This window comes from Falco punctatus, assembly GCF_963210335.1.
Source record: "Falco punctatus genome assembly, contig: scaffold_43, whole genome shotgun sequence".
NCBI lineage: Eukaryota > Metazoa > Chordata > Aves > Falconiformes > Falconidae > Falco > Falco punctatus.
In genome coordinates, this window is record NW_027660107.1 from 1 (window position 1) to 16,623 (window position 16,623).

The 16,623-nt window shown below is 46.6% G+C and overlaps 1 long non-coding RNA gene across 1 annotated transcript; it reads right to left on the bottom strand.

The window, feature by feature from the left end:
* Positions 1-3,343: 3,343 nt before the first annotated feature.
* LOC308057994 lies at positions 3,344-4,489 on the bottom strand. The gene is made up of 2 exons (XR_013925584.1): positions 3,762-4,489; positions 3,344-3,725 (listed from the first exon to the last, which is right to left on the bottom strand). It is a non-coding gene; the product is annotated as an uncharacterized lncRNA (long non-coding RNA).
* Between the last annotated feature and the right edge of the window lie 12,134 nt (positions 4,490-16,623).

Here is a 16,623-nt window from a genome sequence, read left to right on the forward strand (position 1 = left end):
GGTTCTAGCAGCAATCTCCAAGCGATAATGATGCAGAGGATCTCCTCAGGATATCTGGACTGGTAGGAATCGCAGTCCCTTGAGGTCTGACACAGGATGGACAACCTTGCTCTGAATGTCCCCAAGACCACCCTTTTTCTCATTGTCCCCTGGGACTCACATCCCTTCTCCTTACATCAGACTTCTCCCCTCAGTTCTGCAGGTGGGTGCTGCAGCTCCTTTGCACCATCCCCACCTGTTTGCCTTAGAGGACTGGCTGCTTTTTCCTTCCTGAAGCTAAAAACAGCAGTACAGGTGAGAGGTACCTAAAAGACCAAAGACTAAAGGGAGGAGAAAACTGGTGAATAACTGAAAGAGCCTTTGCTGAGACAATCTGCTGAAAAGATGACTTCAGAAGGCGTCACTGTCTCCTGCCCAGGTGCAAATATGTTAAAGATGAGAGAAAATAAGGGTGTGGTATAACCGTAATAATAATGGTGAAGTTCTGGTATAAAATCAATATTTCCTTGAAGTATCGCTTTTGAAAGCTCCATGAATTGGCAGAGGTCTCTTGTGAGAAAGGACAAGTAAGTGTTGCAACTGTCTTGGAAGGAGTCCGTAACTTGGAAGGAGTCCAGTAGAGCAGCTTGGGGAACCATAGGCTGCGCAAACCCCCATGTTGAGGGGTGTGCCCCCAGTTAGAGTCCCCTTGGGTGACATTTCTGGCACCTGAGTGGGTAACTGTCCAGGTGGATTTTCCAAGGGTAAATCCTGCCTCGCCAACCTGACAGCCTGCAGTTGTGCGTGAGGAGCTCCACAGTGGATGTCATTTCCCTCAGCTTCAGCAAAACTGTTGTCATGGTTTACATCAGCGTTCTTCTGCCCACATGAGGCCATGACACTCTGGGTGGGAACAGAAAGAGATGGGTAAAACACCAGCTGGATGGTCAGGCTGAGAGAGCAGTGGGGAAGGGCTCACACCCCACCTGGAGGCCACTGGGACATACTGGGGCAGTGTGGGCTGAAGAGGGTCCCAATCGGAAAGTCAGCCAAGTAACGACAATCGCACCAATGTGGCTACATGTCATCCTACTTTATTTAGCAATTTTGTCATATTTATACTTCTAATACACTGTTCACGCGGCAGCTGCCTGACAGTCATTGGTTGTCGGTTACGTATTCATGTTACCTGTTGATTGGTTGTCATGCTGCAAGCGCCTAATAAGGATGTGCTAACCTAGCGGTTTTCATATCTTGCTTGGCATCCGGCCTTCTTCTTGTACAATGCTCATTATTCTTTATTCCGCCTATTCAAGGACAGTACAAGATCTTCAAAGTAACTTTGTAATCTGCAGGCCTGGGTTGTCCAACTCCTGCAAGGGTACAGTATGCCCTCGTTCTGCCAAGAATTCCCCTACACATCCCCCTTTTTCTTTTTGGACAACCTAGGCTCTATCAACAATTGATTCCAAATCTTTCTTCATACAGGAGAAAATACAACAAAAGATAACAAGCACAGCAAAGATAATAACAAAAATTTAATCCCTTCCATCAATAAGGTTTTCTACCAGCCAGTGATTCCCCATCCCTTAATTAAGCCACTCGTCATCAGTATTTTCAGTAACACTGTGTTTCTTCATATTATCTTGCAGTTATGAAAGCTTTTTGTGAATGGACTCAGAATGATCAGCAAGATTCATAGAGCACATTCCCTCAAAATCCTCACAGACGTGTCCTTGTGACGTGCGGAAAGCAGACTCCACAGTCTGTAAGACTGTAAAGTAGGTATGTTTATTCAGCGCTGGGTAGCACGGGTGGGTAGTCCCGCCAAAACCGTGTGCGCCTGACATGAAAACTTGCTGTGTTTTTATAAGGCATCTCATTACATATTCATAATATGTCGCAATACGCCTATACATATGCATTACCTATCCCGGCTTCATATTAAAATTAGTTCTGCGAGCCATTTCCTTTTTTTTTTTCTCAACTGAGTTTGCGCAGTGTCCCCTGGTGGTGGTCGTCAGGGGTCCTGAGGATGAAGGCAGGTGTCTTCCTCGTGACCCCCACATCTGGCGCAGGCTCAGTAACGTCCTGCTCTTTGTCCAAACCGCAGAACTGGCTTTGGCTTGTTCTTGCAAGGTTGTAATTGTTCTTTTGACTTATATGGTCATAAAGCTGGACTTATATGGTCATGAAGCCCTTTACTCCCGTACACCTTATCACAGTACCCAAGCAAACCGTGTAAGATTTGGCAAACAGCTTAAATTTTACAACTTTTACTCTAAACAGCTAAACAGACAATTACAATTGTTAAACTCTACGCTATCTCTTACCCCCCCCCCCCCCCCCCCCGTCTCTCTCAGTCCCTCCTTTTCTAAGAAATTAGTAAATTCTTTTACTCAGACTCGAAGTATTGATTAGATTCTAATTTTTGTCGCAGTTGATTTCTCTTCCATTCACTATAGGAATTTCCAGTTCCCTTAAGACACCAAAATCTACAACGGACAGCTATACTAATAATTAAAAATAGAAAGACAATTACAATGATCATTACAAATAATTGTTTTAACCATGTTAGATTGGGCAACCAGGATGTCAATTTCTCCCATAATTCAGAAAAGCCCCAAGAAGTGTTATCTTGTGTCACTTTATGTAGAATATTTACTTGTTTCCTAATTTCTTGGAGGTCCTCGGTGATTCGCCCGCTTTGATCTGCATACATGCAACAATCTACATTGATCACAGTGCATACCCCCCCTTGAAAGGCTAATAGCAAATCTAAAGCCATACGATTCTGTGACACTATTTTCGATAAGTCAGTAACTTCCTCCTGGAGTGCTAGGAGGGCATCAACTGTCCTATTTTCCACTGTTTCTATTATAGCTGAGATGTTTATTATTGCCTTTTCCAACTCACTAACCCCTAAAAACGGAATGAACCATTGCGCAAAACTGTGGAAACTCGTTGGTCTGTTTATGAGGGGGTTATTTACGATGTTCCGTTTTTTCCTTATGGGGGGTCGTGTTGACCCGTCAATGATAGTAATATTGGGGACCAGACCTCCCAGAGTGCATGCTCCTCGCCATCCTATGGGCAAGACTTTACGAGCCATTGTGCTGCACAACCAATACCACCCTGTCCCTCGTGGAGTCGGGAGACCAGTATAGTTCAATTTTTAAAATCCCAAATCTCTACCTGTCATATTTAATGTATGACTTCGGTTACAATTTGGGTGTTCTCCCACGAACAGTCCTTTTCCCGAACTTACCAGGCAGTTATCCCCCAGTGTGCTGGTCTCTTCGACAGTGATTTTTAATTCTCGTCCCCACTTAACCTGAGGGTCTGTGCTCCAGATTGTATTTCCCCAAAAGGAGCCGTCTTGGCGGTTCGTCAGGGGAACTGGCAGTGGGATGCCTATTAACGGTATCTCATAACCAGAATGTCTTGGCATTTGGGTACAGATCCAACAATCTGTCTTATTTAAAATTTTGGTGATGTTTTGAATCGCCTGAACATACCAGTTCTCTCGCCAGGCCGCTGTGTCTATCACCTGTGAAATTATCAGAATCATATTAAATTTAACCCACATCCTATCTTTTTAGCTTGAGCTTTAACGGCCCTTGAATTTCTGATGTCCAAAGCTTTTGTGGCGACTTCTTCACACGGGTATGATGAATCCAGGCATTCTGTTCTTTAATTTTGACTGCTGTGAAGGAGGTGAGGAGTACTTGGTATGGTCCTTCCCACTGTGGTTTCAAGGTTTTTTCTGCAAGAGGCTTTACATATACATAATCTCCAGGTTGGATATCATGTACAGGCCCATCCAGACCCCTTCCTCGGGTCCCAATTACATGTTTTCCAATTTTATTGAGCTGCTTGCTCAATGCCACCATATAGGAAGTCATAATTTCATCCCCAATTTGCATTGATGTCCCCTTTTGTATTCCATAGGGGCGTCCATACAGAATTTCAAAAGGGCTCAGTCCTTCCCTCGCCCTCGGTCTTGTCCCTATACGCAAAAGGGCTAAAGGGAGAGACTGAGGCCATGGCAAGTTTGCTTCTTGTCCCAACTTTACAATTTGCTGTTTGATTAAGTGGTTCATTTTCTCCACTTGGCCACTCGACTGAGGGCGATATGGGGTGTGAAGTTGCCAATCTATAACTAAATGGTGGCTGGTTTGTTGCACTATTTTTGAAACAAAGTGTGGTCCTCTGTCAGAGGATATGGTTGCTGGAACCCCAAAACGCGGTATTATTTCTTGTATTAGTATTTTAGTTACCTCCCGAGCCTTGGCAGTTCTGGTTGGGAACGCTTCTGGCCAACCTGAAAAGGTATCAGTTAATACCAGCAAATATCGGTACCCCCCTTTTCTTGGAAGTTCTGTGAAATCAACCTGCCATTGTTGTCCAGGCCCATTACCCTTTCCAATCTGGCCCATTTCTAATTTGGGAGTATTCTTTGGATTAGTCTGGAGGCAAAGGTCACACTGTTGAGTCACCTGTCTCACTGTGGTATGTAAGTTTCTAGCTACAATATCTTTTATCAGATGCTTATACAGAGCCTCCATTCCCCCATGTCTCTTCCTATGTTCTTCCCGTATTAAGTGCCACAGTAAATATGAGGGGACAATTAACTTTCCCTGTGGGGTATAAGCCCATCCCTCTTCATTATATGACCCTTCTAAGTCTGAAATAAGTTTCTGATCTTCCCTAGTGTATTTTGGTTTATCTTGTAGGGAAATATGCCTATCGGGGATTAAAGACCCTGCTACTTTTATTTTCATTTTGGCCACTTGTTTTGCCTCTCTGTCCGCCAGTTCATTCCCTTTTTCCAAACCTGAGCTCACTTTCTGGTGTGCCTTAATATGCATAATTGCCACTTTCTCAGGGAGTTGGACAGCTTCTAGTAACTTCAGAATTTCTTCTGCATGTTTGATATTCTTTCCTTGGGAGTTCAATAAACCTCTTTCTTTCCAAATTGCTCCATGTGCGTGTACAACTCCAAAGGCATATTTTGAGTCTGTGTAAATGTTTACAGTTTTGCTCTGAGCCAACTCCAGGGCTCGAGTTAGGGCAATTATTTCTGCCTTTTGTGCGGAGGTGTTCATGGGCAAAGGTCCTGACTCTATTGCCTCTTGACTGGTGGTGATGGCGTATCCTGCATGTCGATTGCCATTCAGGACATAGCTGCTCCCGTCTGTGAACCAGTTTTCTCCGTTTTCTATGGGGCTATCCTTTAAGTCTGGGCGACTTGCGTATGTCGCTTCAATAGTTTCCAAGCAGTCATGATGCACTGGTTCTCCTGTGTTTCCACTGAGAAAAGAAGCTGGGTTGACAATGTTAGTAACCACGATTTCCACATCATCCTGTTCCACTATTACAGCTTGATATTGCAGGAATCTTTGTGGAGATAGCCAGTGTCCACCCTTTGCCTCCAATACTGCCGACACTGCATGGGACACAAAAACAGTCATTTTCTGGCCCAGGGTGAATTTTCGGGCTTCCTGTATATTTAGTATCACAGCCGCAACTGCCCTTAAGGCATCCAGGCCAGCCCTTTGCAGTCGCGTCTAACTGTTTAGAGAGGTAGCCAACTGCCCGACGATACGGACCTAGCTCCTGTGCCAATATTCCTAGGGCAATGCCCTGTTTCTCGTGAGAAAAGAGGAGGAATGGCTTACCCACATCCGGGAGTCCTAAAGCCGGGGCAGACATCAGAGCCTTCTTTAGTTGTTCAAAAGCTTGTTCAGCCTCTTTATTCCATTTGAGGTGTTTCTGCTCAGTCGCTGTCAGCGCATATAATGGTTTAACAAGCAGTCCATAATTGTAGATCCACAATCGACACCACCCTGTCATTCCCAGAAAGGTTCGCAATTCCTTTACCATCTGGGGTTTTTTAGTTTGGCATATCACCTCTTTGCGGGCCTGCCCCAAAGTTCTCTGTCCCGCACTGATCTCATAGCCCAAATAATTCACTTTACGCTGCATTACCTGGGCCTTCTTCTTGGACACCCTGTATCCTTGAAGCCCTAAGAAATTCAACAGACTCACCGTCCACGCCATACAATCTTCCTCTGTGTTGGTAGCAATCAGGATATCATCCACATACTGTAACAATTTTCCTTTCTCGGACAGGGCTTCCCAGGATTCCAGGTCTCTCGCAAGCTGATTGCCGAAGATGGTAGGACTATTCTTGAATCCTTGCGGCAACACCGTCCAAGTGAGCTGGGTCTTTCAACCACTTTTAGGATTTTCCCACTCGAATGCAAACAACTTTTGACTGGCTTCGTGGAGAGGGAGGTAAAAGAAAGCATCCTTTAAATCTAGAACAGTAAACCAGATTAATTCAGGTGCCAATGCAGTCAGTAGGGTATACGGGTTTGCCACGACTGGGTAGAGATCCTCAGTAATCCTGTTCACTGCGCGCAAGTCTTGAACCACCCTATATGACCCATCGGGCTTCCGAATAGGTAATATAGGAGTATTGAATTCAGACTCACATTCCTTTAATAGTCCTAGCTGCAAAAATTTTTCTATCACTGGCCGGATTCCTTCCCTGTCCTCTTTCTTTAGAGGCTATTGTTTAATCCTTACTGGTCGTTGACCTTCCTTTATCTTAACTTCAACAGGTGGAGCATTTTTCGCTCTTCCAGGCACATCAGTAGCCCAGACTCCTGGATACACTTGGTTCAGAATTTCCTCATCGATTTTCCCTTCTGAGGGGAGACTGGTTAGGACTAGACTTAATGCCTGTGTATATTGTCGATCCTTTACCTCCAGAGTAATTTCCCCTTTTTCAAACGTGATCTTTGCTCCTAATTGTTCCAACAAATCTCTCCCCAAAAGTGCCTTTGGGGAGTTGGGCATGTATAAGAACTTGTGGATACCCCATTGCTTTCCCAATTTATACTTTAAAGGTTCGCAAAAATACGCCTTTTCACTTTGACCAGTTGCTCCCTGTACTACAACGTAATCATCTCCTAAAGGCATTAAGGCTTGATTCAAAACCGAATATGTCGCTCCTGTATCTATCAAAAACTCCACTTGTTGCTGCTTTTCCCCTAGCTTAATTATAACCAGTGGATCCGCTAGGGTAGATTCCCCAGGTTCCCGTCAGTCTTCTATTACATTGGCTATCTTCACATTTGCCGAGGTTTTCCGACCCCCTTCCCTGTTTCTAGGACATTCCCTTTTCCAATGACCAAAGCCCCTGCATATAGCGCACTGATCCCTTTCTAATCGAGACGAATCTCGCCTACCACCTCTCCGTTCCCCTTTTTCTTGAATGGCAGCTATCAATTTCCTTTGTCCCCGCCGATTTTCTTCTTCTCTATTACTAAACACCCTCCATGCTTCATCCAACAATATTTCCAAATTTCTACCTTCTGTAGAAAGCGGCTTTTGAAGTTTTCGCCTTATGTCCCCTGCAGATTGACCCAGGAATAAAGAAACTAATTGCTGGATCCCTACCTCAGACCCAGGGTCCAGCGGCGTGTTACGGCGCATCACATCCCTCAGCCGATCCAGGAACTCAGAAGGGGACTCAGAAGGAGTTTGCTTAACTGCATATAAAGCTGACCAGTCTATAGTTTTGGGAATTGCTCTCTCCATTCCCTTCGAAATCCATTCCTGATATTCCTGTAATCTTTGCATATGTGCCGATCTATTAGCATCCCACTTTGGGTCTTGGAGGGGGAAATGTTCCTTAACATCCCCTCCTGTAATTTTATAATGGTCTTCGGCCAAATTTCCTGCTGTTTTCAAAACTAGCTGTTTCTCAGTTTCAGTCAAATATTCCAATAATAATTGTATATCATTCCAATCGGGATTGTGTTGTTTTACGATAAATTGGAAATGCCTGGCTGCACTTATCGGGTCATTTCTATAATCCTTTGCAATCTTTCTCCACTCTCCCAAATCAGCAGTGGAGAAAGGCACTTTAAGTAGCATTGTTCCACCATCTGGCCCCACCGCCTCTCGGATGGGTGCTTGTAAAATAGACTTCTGCCGAGTGTGGGAAGATACAGGGCTATCAGGAGGATTTGAAACTCCTTCCAAGTCCGCATCCTGGTCCCGTGCCCGGGGGGGGAGGTTTAAACAAGTCATTTAAGTCTTGTTCTGGGGCTTGGTGAACTTTGTCTGCCTTTGTACACCTCTGCCCAATGCTGCAGGAAGAACAGCATCTTTTCAGTTTACTTCTACCCCCTTTATTTTCTCGCTCCAATGCGAGTACCATAGGGTCCTGTGGGGGTGTTATCCCACAGTCCCTTTGCCACTCCGGATGGTTTCGCAGCGTGAAAAACATATCTGCATATGACACTTCATCCCATTTCCCTTCTCTTCTCAAGAACAGCATAAGCTGTAACAAAGTATTATAATCCAATGTGCCATTAAACGGCCCCTTAACTTCGCCCTCTAACTTATACAATGGCCACCACTGATTACAATATTTAATGAGGGTCTTTTTACTTTCTGTGCTTCCCTTCCCAACAATATCCTTCCAATGGGTGAGTATACAACCCAGAGGACTCTTTTTTAGTATCCCTCCTTGGGTGTTACCCATTTTCGATATACTCTTAAGGAATTTAAACTGACTTTTAAATTCTTTTTTTACGCCTGTCAGCCACGCTCTCACTTATTCTCACTCAATTCCACTCTCACGGACGTCCATGCACTCAGAGAAAATCACACACACATCACTTCACACAAACACTATGGTTCGACAAATTCAAATCGGTAGTCTATTCCAAATGCCTTATTGCCATAACCAAAATCAATACCAAGAGAAATCTAACATAGCATCACTCCAGTTAACAACCTTTTAGCAGCTGCAAATATTTTGTGAATTACAAGAGGCCCGCTTACCCCTCTCCTGCCTCTCCTGGCTCCCAACAACAAGATACAGCGGTTACCTCGAACTCAGTCGATCTATCCTCGAGATCGCTACCGGCCGCTCTACCGGCCAGCGAGTTTCCCAATTGCAGTCCCAAACCCTATAGGTACCCAACCCACGGGCACTATGCTGCACGCCAGACGTCTCTGCGCGATTTATCAGCAGCCCCGAATGTGCATACGCTTAAGTCCCTTCGTTAAACATACCGTTAAATCCGCAGCTTCAAGAGGCTGTTGTCCACTCCCGCGGTGATCAGCCGGCAGCGGAGACTCCTCCGAGTAAAATGCTCGGGGCGCGCCTAGGAGCGTCCGCTCCGCAGTCGGTCCTGCAGCCGAGTGGAGATCCTCCTGGCTGGCTCGCCAAAACTGACGTGCGGAAAGCAGACTCCACAATCTCCAAGTTTGTGAAGTAGGTATGTTTATTCAGCACTAGGCAGCACGGGGGGGGGGGGGGGGGGGGGGGGGGGGGGGTAGTCCCGCCAAAACCATGTGCGCCTGACATGAAAACTTGCTCTGTTTTTATAAGGCATCTCATTACATATGCATTACCTATCTCCGCTTCATATTAAAATTAGTTCTGCGAGCCATTTCCATATTTTTTTCTCGACTGAGTTTGCACAGTGTCCCCTGGTAGTGGTCGTCAGGGGTCCTGAGGATGAAGGCAGGTGAGTCTTCCTCGTGACCGCTAGTTGCCCCCACATCTGGCGCAGGCTCAGTAACGTCCTAGTTTTTGTCCAAACCGCAGAACCGGCTTTGGCTTGTTCTTGCAAGGTTGTAATTGTTCTTTTGACTTATATGGTCATAAAGCTGGACTTATATGGTCATAAGGCTCTTTACTCCCGTATACCTTATCACAGCACCCAAACAAACCATGTAAGATCTGGCAAACAGCTAAGCAGACTATCATAATCGTTAAACTTTACCCTAAACGGCCAAGCAGACTATCATTACCCTAAACAGCTAAGCAGACTATCGTAATCGTTAAACTTTATCTCTTAACCCCCCTCTCTCTCAGTTCTCCTCAGATAGTGGAACTGGCTGCAGTTGTTCGAGTTTTTTGAAGGTGGTCCACACCGCTTAATCTTGTTACGGATTCAGCTTATGTTGCAGGGATTGTAGAACAAGCTGAAGCATCTGTACTACGTGATGTCTCACATTCTGAACTCTTTGCCTTATCACAAGAGCTTGTCTTTCTCTTAGACTCTCGCCCTCACCCCTATTTTGTTATGCATGTCAGGGCACATACCTCTTTACTTGGCTTTATTGCAGAAGGGAATCGACGAGCTGATATGCTCACTTTACCAGTACGAGTCCTACCAGATCACCTAGCACAGGCTAAACTAAGCCATTCTTTCTTTCACCAGAATGCTGGAGGTCTCAAACGGCAGTTTGGGCTCACCTCCCAACAAGCGTCCAATACCATCACCATCTGTCCTGACTGTCAAAGGCATTCTTTTGGTCCATGGCAGGAGGGGTTAATCCTAGAGGACTACAGAGCTTACAACTATGGCAAAGGGACGTTACACATTATCCAGAGTTTGTAAATTAACTATGCCCATTCCTCTATTGACACCTTTTCAGGTGCTCTCTTTTCTTCTTGTCACACAGGAGAGAAAGCTCGTGATGTCCGCAAGCATTTGATGCATGCTATTGCCACCTTGGGCATACCCTCCCAAATAAAAACGGACAACAGTCCCGCATATATCTCAGCTGCAACAAAGGGCTTTCTTGACTCATGGGGCATATCTCACATTACCAGTACTCCTCATTCCCCTACTGGCCAATCTTTGATTGAACACTCTCATCAGTCTTTGAAACGCTTACTACAACAACAAAAAGGGGGAATGGGGACTGCAACCCCTGAGGAACGACTAAAGAAAGCTCTGTGTGTTTTCAATTTTTTGAATTGTTCTTTAATAGATAATAATCCTCCGATAGTTGGGCATTTTAATGTGAATGCTTCACTTGAGGCATGAATTAAACCTCCGGTGTTGGTCCGTGATCCAGAAACAGGTAAGATTATGGGACCATATCCTCTTGTGACATGGGGAAGAGGTTATGCTTGTGTTTCCACAGAAAAATGCCCCGGGTGGATTCTGGTGAAGAACATACGACCCTTCCATGAATCCCTACCACAATCATCTGGTGAGGACTCCAATCATCCTCCGGATCATCCCCTGCATCATCACCTCGATCGACAAGCTTCTGAACCTTCTGGGATCACAAATAACTGAAGAAGCAGTATAAACTGAACGCTGTGGACTGAAAATAACTAAATGAATCAACGTAGAGAAGTATCAGTCACGGGAATTTCATGTGCTGTATGCGGGCACTGTAAGCCTTGGGTCTTATGTGTGTGCTCTAACTGTAAAAAGGAATGGTGGTGTAGAGTAGTATTAGCCAAACGATGGTGTGAAGGCTGTCTTGTTAATGGAATTAATACTGTTAAAATTCTGCTTACTTCAGGTCACGAGTCAGCAGAAGAACAAAGATATTGGGGATATTCCCGGGACTGGACCCTATCTGTATATAAACAAGCAGAAAGAGTCCTGCTCTGTGGTTTTGAGTGCAGTAAGACTAACCTGGTGCCTGCTGTTTGGACTGTTCTTAAACAAAACTGGGAGTAGACTAAAGAAAAATGTGAAAAACGATTTGCATGGAAGCTAAGGGCAGGCCAGAAACAATTTTTGAAATAGTGCTTATCTTCATGGTGACAGTAGGGATTGTGCAAGGCTACCCATTTCTTCCTGCACTTCCTAAGGTTAATGTATGGGTTACATTGGCAAATGTGACCAGACAAGACACTTGGTGTCTTGCCACTGCTTCACCTAATAACCCCTTTTCCACATGCCTCGTGGGCCTACCGCTAGATGAGTGGCCGGTACCTACAAATTTAAAAGCAATTTTTCCAAATCGGTCACAAAATCTGACAGAGAATTGGGACATATGGGTCCCCTGTCTCCCGCAGGCTACCCTAGAACCACAAGAGATTGAGCTTCTTGGATCAGTGAAAATGGGTATTTGTGTGAAGTTGAACTATACAGGGAAAAATCAGTCCAAAGCATGCGATGTCTCTCCTGCCCATCCCGTTTTTAGGAATGCTAGTGTTTGGTGTAATTACACGGCAACAAACTTGTCCAAGTCTAGCAATGCCCCCTTGTCATTACCATCGGGAGTATTTTTTATTTGTGGGGACAGAGCGTGGCCCATCATCCCTTCTCATAATAGGAGGTCCACGTAGCCTCGGCCGCCTTTCTGTCCTGACTCCTAATACATCTCTGATTTTACAGCACCGTCTCTCTCATAGGGCAAAGTGTAGCATTCATGCATATGCACCCGATTGTGAAGACCACGTGGAGTTTTGGTCTTTTCGTCAACGCTTTGCTGCCTCCCTCTTTATACCTGGAGCGGCCACTGGAAAAGCATTAGCAACTTTAGATAAGCTTGGCTGCTGGCTTGCTCAACAAGGGAATGCTACTAGCAATGTATTGTCTGGTCTTTTATTAGATGTAGACAGGGTTCGCCATGCTTCATTGCAAAATAGGGCCACTATCGATTTTTTGCTTTTAGCGCAAGGACACGGCTGTGAGGATTTTGATGGCATGTGCTGCATGAATCTCTCTGACCACTCGGAACCGGTTCATACCAGCATTTCAACAACTTAAAGCTGGAGTCTTTAAACTTTCACAAGCCAACAGCTGGGATTGGTTGGATAAACTTTTTGGAGGATGGGGACTGTCGGGATGCTTAAGAAGTTTAGTGAAGATGATTGTTTATGCCTTAGCCGTTTGTGTCTTCTTGTTACTCTTTTTACCCTGTTTGTTGCGGTGTCTACAAAAGTGGATAACACAGTCTGTGAAGAAAGATCTTTTTGTGCAACAGGAAGGGGGAGATGTGGGACAGGGCCTGAGAGGCAAGTCTCCAAGTACGGTCCAGCTGATCAGCGGGGATGTGCTGGAGCTTGTGGGCCATCAACCTTGGGAGGACGGCCATAAAACCTTGGCAGGATGGCTACAAACCTCGGGAGGACAAGGCATGTGAATAGGTAACAACTGACAGGAGGAGTCAGGCTGAGTAAAGATAAGGGAATGAGGAACAGATGGCCCAAAAGAGAAGTAACAAGTTTGTGCTGATTGATGACTGTTGAAACTTACTTAAAGCGCTCTTTGTTTGTAGTTAACCGATGAGGGATTGCCTTATGTAATGTGTAGTTTAAAGAACCAATCTGTTTAAAGCGCGCGGCCTCTGATAACGTATATAAACTTGTGATTGTATACAATAAATCGACATTTGCTTGCATCAAGCAGCGTCCCATCTCTCATCGCGGCAGTTGGACCCATGCCCCTGTTTCCCTGCAGGCTGTAGGCACCATCTCGCTGCCCTGCCTTGCTCTCACCCCAACATTGCCATGGGCTGATCCAGGCTCCCTCTGGCTGAGCTCTTGCACCGCAGCAGGACCCCTGGAGTGACAGTTCTTCCTCCCGATAGCCACTCTCCACCATCAGAGCTTGCCTTTGTCACATTTTTTCCTCTCTTGAGATTTTTCCCACTGCCCAGCAAAGCTTTACCATCTCAGAAACTACGCTTCAAGCAGGGAACCCAACCTGTTAGGGTTTTTTTGGTGGTCTTTCCCCTCAAAAAAGTGAAGTCACCTCCACATGGTCTTCCAAACCACATGGCTGCTGCTGGCCTTTCAGCTTTTTCCAGAGACATGACCAAGCCCTGTGCCTGCCGCTGTCCTGTCATGTCCACAGGCAAAATGGACATGACAAGCCCTATCCCAGCCCTTCTCCTGGATGGGGCCTGTGGGGTCCCTTGGCAGAGGGACTGTCCCAGCCACGTTCCTGATGCTGGCCTGTCACCTCCAGAGGCAGAACTGACCTCACAGGCCCCTCACAGTCAGGCACGTCCTCCTGCATGAGGAGTTCCTGAGACCCAGGTGCCCTCCTAATACCAGACCCCTCCATCACCCTCCTTTTGTCCAGGGATGTGACCACCAAAAAACAAGTTTGTTTTTCTCAGATTTATCAAATACCTTTCCCGCAATCCATTTGAGTGGAGAAACATTCTTCAGATGAGCTCCTCTATTTGTGTTGACACATTCTATAGATGCTCTTATATCTCTATGGTTTGCTTTTTGGTTGGACTGACCTTTAACTGAGCAGCTGAGGCAGGGTCAGCTAGAGCAGCCTGCTCAGCAAGTGGTCTAGGTAGGCTTCCAAGACCATAGAAGCACAGAAACAGAATCATTGAGGTTGGAAAGGACCTTAAAGATCATCACGTCCAACCGTAACCTGAGTATCAGTAAGTCATCACTGAACCATGTCCCTAAGCACCGCAACTGTGTATTTCTGAAACACCTCCAGGGCTGGAGATTCCCCCAGCTCCCTGGGCAGCCTGTTCCAATGCTTGACCACCCTTGCAGTGAAGATGTTTTTCCTCACATCCAATCTGAACCTCTCCTGGTGTAACTTGAGGCTGTTGCTTCTTGTCCTGTCACTTGTTATCTGGCAGAAGAGACCTACCCCCACTCATCTACAACCTCCTTTCAGGTACTTCTAGAGAGCATAAAGGTCTCCCTGAAGCCTCGCCTGCTCTAGACTGAACAAGCCAAGTCCTCTCAGACCCTCTTCATCCAAGCAAGGCTCCAGACCCTTCACCAGCCTTGTTGCCCTTCTCTGGATACACTCCAGCACCTCAACGTTTCTCTTGAACTGAATGGCCCAAACCACAAACACTTTGTTTGAGGTGTGGCCTCAGCAGTGCCGAGTACAGGGGGTCCATCACTGCCCTGGTCCTGCTGGCCACGCTCTTTCTGATACCAGATAGGATGCTATTGGCCTTCTTGGTCATCTGCACACAACTGCTGGCTCATGCTCAACCATCTGTCAATCCTCACCCTCAGGGTACTTCCCCACCAGGCAGCCTTCCAGCCACTCTGCCCCAAGCCTGTAGAGTTATGTGGGGGTGTGGTGAGCCATGTGCAGAACTGGCACTTCTCCTGGATGAACTTCATACAACTGGACTCAGCTGAACACTCCAACCTGTGCAGACCCCTCTGCAGAGCCTTCCTGCCCTCAAGGAGATCAGCACTTCCACCCCACTTGATGCTGTATGCAAACTCACTGAGGGTGCACTCAATCCAGACCATTGATAACGTTCTGAAGCAGGACTGGCCTCAACACTGAGCCCATGGATCACCAGTAATTATGGGTCGTCACGTGGGTGTCACTCCATTTACTACCCTTCTTGGAGCTTGGCTGTCCAGCCAGCTTTAACCCAGCGTGGAGAACACCCACCGAAGCCATGAGCAGCCAGGTTCTCCAGGAGAATGCAGTGGGATATGTTGTCCAAGGCTGTTTTAAGGTCCAGGTAGAGAACACCCCCAGGCTTTCCCTCATCCGCTAGGCAGGCCACCTTGTCACAAAATGAGATCAGATTCATCAAGCAGGACCTGCCTTTCATAGATCTGTGCTAGCTCGTCCTGACCTCCTGGTTGTCCTATGCTTGCTGTTGGCTGTTGTTCAGGATGATCAGCTCTACAACCTTCCTGGCACTACGATCAGGTTGACAGTCCTAGGAACCTCTTTTCTACGTTTCTTGTAGGTGGGCACCACTCTGACTAACCCCCAGGCTTCTGGTGCCTCCCCAGTATAGGCGGGAGTCTTGATAGTCACCCCTGGGGTAATGCATTTAGAGAAACAGACCAACGGTTTTCACAGTGTTCCTGGGTCACGGCATGTCCATAGCCAAGGACACTTTCCAAAGCACTTTGTCCTCCCTGGACATGAGGTTCACCTGCACCACATGTCCTCTGGGGCTGCAGAGGCAACACAGACAGACATGTCTGTGCCAGCACTGCACAGTCCAGCCCTTTGTCCCTCTGGTCTTGAGGACAGCTGGGTTTCCTCTCCTTAGGGACATTTCATTTCACCGTTACAGTGCCACCTGCCAACCACCCCAGTATGCTCTGCAGCAAAATTTAGCATGCATTGGACTTTGGGCACTTGGTACCCGCTATTTTTGTTACATGTTTGATCTTGGCCCTGGTGCCACAGCTGAGGTCCAATGCGTCCCTTCTCTGCCATAAAGAACCTAAATCAGGGAGAGCAAGGGGCCAAACTCTTACTTAACCAGCCTGAGGAAGCCTTCGGATCAATGACCTCACATCTTACTGGGGACTTTTCTGACCCCGTGGGTTTACATGGCAAGGGTTTGGGAGCGGTCATGGGGTTTGTAGGGCTGACAAAGGTGAGAAGAGGTCAAGAGTTGGCCCCATGGCCAAGAAAGCCACGTTCAGCTGGCTCTGAAATGGACCTGCTACCTCCCTGAGCTCATAAGTAATTCTAGCTGTGAATTCTCTCTGTGACAAACCAATGCAAGAAAGGACATAAGACAGTGTGCAGCATTTGTAAGAGAAAGGCGTGAGAAACTAGGCACAGGAACAGCCCTACAAATACCAAGTGAGTGAAGAAGGAGGGGGGGCAGTGAGGGAGAGGCTTGCTGGGCTCATGGAAGCCAATGGTCAACCCACTGACCCCGACGTTCACAGGTCAGCACAGTGACAACGTTCCTTTAGGTGTCTGTAGGTTCTTTACATCAGCATTTTAGCATTGCTGCCAGATGGGTCAACAGCTGTGATGCTCAGCTGGATCTGAAACCCTGTGTCACCCCTGTCCACCTTGGCTCCAGCAGCAAAGGAATTATGGAGTCTCATCTCCCAGGGGCAGTGAGGCAGGAGAGCAGCGGAGT